This window comes from Etheostoma spectabile, chromosome 10 (assembly GCF_008692095.1).
Source record: "Etheostoma spectabile isolate EspeVRDwgs_2016 chromosome 10, UIUC_Espe_1.0, whole genome shotgun sequence".
Classification (NCBI taxonomy): Eukaryota; Metazoa; Chordata; class Actinopteri; order Perciformes; family Percidae; genus Etheostoma; species Etheostoma spectabile.
Genome location: NC_045742.1, coordinates 2,023,932 through 2,028,136, shown reverse-complemented (window position 1 = coordinate 2,028,136; position 4,205 = coordinate 2,023,932). Strand labels below are relative to the sequence as shown.

Here is a 4,205-nt window from a genome sequence, read left to right as displayed (position 1 = left end):
CCGGGAAGCACTGCTCTTAACCCTTCTGTTGTCCTCCTAGGTCAAAACTGAAAATGAAATGTTTTTTGGACACTTTATTTTGATCACTTTTTGATGCTTTTCTTCACATTTTTCTTCATTTTTGTAACATACCCTCAGTAGGCTGTACACATCACCACCACTAATTTATCACCACTAGTTTTACACTATTTTCTTTTTCGAATTCATAGTCAAGAAACCTAATTTATATGAAATTTTATAATTGTTTTTTGTCTTTTGTCAAAGTGTTTTTTGGGGGAAATAAAACACCCAAAATTCAATAAAGTAGTGAACTGATCCTTTAGCGTTATATGGAACCCTCCATGTAATGTTTGGACAATTTGGATAAAAGAATCCCAAATTTCCGATGTAGAAACTTTTAAAAACGGGGCAAATTTGACCCGAGGACAACATGAGGGTTAAGTACAATCATGAGGTAAATGTACTTTATTTGAGTATTTAGGGTGTTCTTATTGTTTGTACCCATAAGCAATGCACTATTTAAAGGAGCTCTAAGCGACGTTGGGGGACGTTACTTCTTCTTGACTTTCAAAGTATTTTCAAACAAAATGAGACTAGCTCGCCCCTCCCTCCTCCTCATCCCGTCCCCTCAGCCTCCCTTCTGTGCTTCCGCGCACTAACCCCCCCCAAAACCTAAATCCTTCTTGTCGGTTATTGGCTGGAACGCTGGAACACTGGTTGGGTGTGCTTCGTGGTGCAGGTTGGCACAGTTTGGTTTTGTTGCAGTTTGTGGAGCCTGGGCTGTCTACAGAGACCGCGTTTTTTCCAGTGTGTTCTGGGGACATGCAGCTAGCAGATAGTGAGGAGATGTTTTTTACAGTGTGTTCAGGGGACATGCAGCTAGCAGATAGAGAGGAGATGTTTTTTACAGTGTGTACTGGGGACAGGCTGCTAGCAGATAGAGAGGAGATGTTTTTTTACAGTGTGTTCAGGGGACAGGAGCTAGAGATAGTGAGGAGAGTTTTTTACAGGTGGTTCAGGGGACATGCAGCTAGCAGATAGAGAGGAGATGTTTTTTACAGTGTTCTGGGGACAGGCAGCTAGCAGATAGTGAGATATTTTTTACAGTGTGTTCTGGGGACAGGGCACTAGCAGATAAGAGAGAGGAGATGTTTTTTACAGTGTGTTCCTGGGACAGGCAGCTCGCAGATAGTGAGATGTTTTTTACAGTTGTTCAGGGGACAGGCAGCTAGCAGATAGGGAGCAGATGTTTTTTACAGTGTGTTCAGGGGACAGGCAGCTAGCAAATAGAGAGGAGCTGTTTTTCACAGTTTGTACTGGGGACAAGCAGGCCGATTTAAAAAGGACCTAAGCGACGTTGGGGGACGTTACTTCTTCTTGACTTTCAAAGTATTTTCAAACAAAAGAGAACTAGCTCGCCCCTCCCTCCTCCCCACCCGCCCCTCAGCCTCCCTTCTGCTGTCCGCGCACTAACCCCCCCCAAAACCTAAATCCTTCTTGTCGGTTATTGGCTGGAACGCTGGAACACTGGTGGTGTGCTTCGTGGTGCAGGTTGGCACAGTTTGGTTTTGTTGCAGTTTGTGGAGCTGGGCTGTCTACAGAGACCGCGTTTTTTTCCATGTGTTCTGGGGCATGCAGCTAGCAGATAGTGAGGAGATGTTTTTACAGTGTGTTCAGGGGACATGCAGCTAGCAGATAGAGAGGAGATGTTTTTTACAGGTGTGTACGGGGACAGGCTGCTAGCATGAGAGGAGATGTTTTTTACAGTGTGTTCAGGGGACGGAGCTAGCAGATAGGAGGAGATGTTTTTTACAGTGTGTTCAGGGGACATGCAGCTAGCAGATAGAGAGAGATGTTTTTTACAGTGTTACTGGGGACAGGCAGCTAGCGAGTGAGAATATTTTTACAGTGTGTTCGGGGACAGGCAGCTAGCAGATAGAGAGGAGATGTTTTTACAGTGTGTTCAGGGGACAGGCAGCTAGCAGATAGTGAGATGTTTTTTACAGTTGTTCAGGGCCAGGCAGCAGCAGATAGGGAGCAGATGTTTTTTACAGTGTGTTCAGGGACAGGCACTAGCAATAGAGAGAGCTGTTTTTCACAGTTTGTACTGGGGACAGGCAGCAGCAGATATTGAGATGTTTTTTACAGTGTTCAGGGGACAGGCAGCTAGTAAATAGAGAGGAGCTGTTTTTTCACAGTTTGTACGGGGACAGGCAGCTAGCAGATAGTGAGGAGATGTTTTTTACAGTGTGTTCAGGGAGGCGGCTAGCAATAGTGAGGAGATGTTTTTTACAGTGGGTTCAGGGGACAGGCAGCTACAGATAGTGAGAGAGTTTTTTTACAGTGTGTTCAGGGACATGCGCGAGCAGATATAGGAGATGTTTTCCACGTGTGTTCTGGGGACAGGCAGCTAGCAGATAGTGAGGAGATTTTTTTTACAGTGTGTTCGGGGGACAGCGCTAGCAGATATGAGGAGATGTTTACGTGTGTCTGGGTAAGGCAGCTAGCAGATAGTAGATGTTTTTTAACAGTGTGTTTAGGGACAGGCAGCTAGCAGATAGTGAGATGTTTTTTAATGTGTTCTGGGACGGCAGCTAGCATAGTGAGGATGTTTTTACAGTGTGTTCTGGGACAGGCAGCTACCAGATAGTGAGAGTGTTTTACAGTGGGTTCAGGGGACAGGCAGTTAGCAGATATTGAGGAGATGTTTTTACAGTGTGTCTGTGACAGGCACTAGCGATAGAGAGAATGTTTTTTACAGTTGTTCAGGGTGAACGGCTAGCAGATAGTGAGGAGTGTTTTTACAGTGGTTTCTGGGGACAGGCAGCTAGCAGATAGAAGGAGATGTTTTTTCCAGTGTTTTCTGGGGACATGCAGCTGCAGATAGGAGGAGATGTTTTTTACAGTGTGTCAGGGGACAGGCAGCTAGCAGATAGTGAGATGTTTTTTACAGTGTGTTCAGGGACAGGCAGCTAGCAGATAGTGAGAGATGTTTTTTTACAGTGTGTTCAGGGACAGGCAGCTAGCAGATAGTGAGAAGATGTTTTTTACAGTGTGTTCTGGGGACAGGCAGCTCAATATAGAGAGAATTTTTTTACAGTGTGTACTGGGGACAGCAGCTAGCAATATGAGGAGATGTTTTTTACAGTTGTTCAGGGTGAAGCGGCTAGCAGATAGTGAGAGATGTTTTTTACGTGTGTTCTGGGGACAGGCAGCTAGCAGATAGTGAGATGTTTTTTACAGTGTGTTGTGGGGACAGGCAGCTAGCAGATAGAGAGGAGATGTTTTTTACAGTGTGTTCAGGGGACAGGCAGCTAGCAGATAGTGAGATGTTTTTACAGTATGTTCAGGGACATTCGCTAGTAGATAGTGAGGAGATGTTTTTCACAGTGTGTTCTAGGGACAGGCAGATAGTGAGATGTTTTTTACAGTTGTTCAGGGGACAGGCAGCTAGCAGATAGGGAGCAGATGTTTTTTACAGTGTGTTCAGGGGACAGGCAGCTAGCAAATAGAGAGGAGCTGTTTTTCACAGTTTGTACTGGGGACAGGCAGCTAGCAGATAGTGAGATGTTTTTTACAGTGTGTTCTGGGGACAGGCAGCTAGCAAATGAGAGGAGCTGTTTTCACTTTTGTACTGGGGACAGGCAGCTAGCAGATAGTGAGGAGATGTTTTTTACAGTGTGTACTGGGGACAGGCGCTAGCAGATAGAGAGGAATGTTTTTTACAGTGTGTACTGGGGACAGGCAGCTAGCAGATAGTGAGGAGATGTTTTTACAGTGTGTTCTGGGACAGGCAGCTAGCAGATAGTGAGAGATGTTTTTTACATGTGTTCTGTGGACAGGCAGCTAGCAGATAGTGAGGATGTTTTTTACAGTGTGTTCTGGGGACAGGCAGCTACCAGATGGAGATGTTTTTTACAGTGTGTTCAGGGGACAGGCAGTTAGCAGATATTGAGGAGATGTTTTTTACAGTGTGTTCTGTGGACGGCAGCGCATATAGATAGGAGATGTTTTTACAGGTGTTCAGGGACAGGCAGCTAGCAGATAATGAGATGTTTTTTACAGTGTGTTCAGGACGGCACTTAGCAGATAGTGAGAGATGTTTTTCATGTGTTCAGGGGACAGGCAGCTAGCAGTGAATAGATGTTTTTACAGTGTGTTCAGGGGACAGGCAGCTAGCAGATAGTGAGAGATGTTTTTTTGAC

At 45.2% G+C, this 4,205-nt stretch overlaps 1 protein-coding gene and 1 long non-coding RNA gene across 2 annotated transcripts in view; one reads left to right on the top strand and one right to left on the bottom strand.

Annotated features, from left to right (window-relative positions):
* Positions 1–4,205, top strand: part of gpr174 (G protein-coupled receptor 174) — a 14,896-nt gene that overhangs the window by 1,223 nt on the left and 9,468 nt on the right. The gene's annotated exons all lie outside the window — the stretch shown is intronic.
* LOC116696507 (uncharacterized) overlaps positions 1–4,205 on the bottom strand; it is a 24,223-nt gene that overhangs the window by 12,310 nt on the left and 7,708 nt on the right. The window lies entirely within an intron of this gene.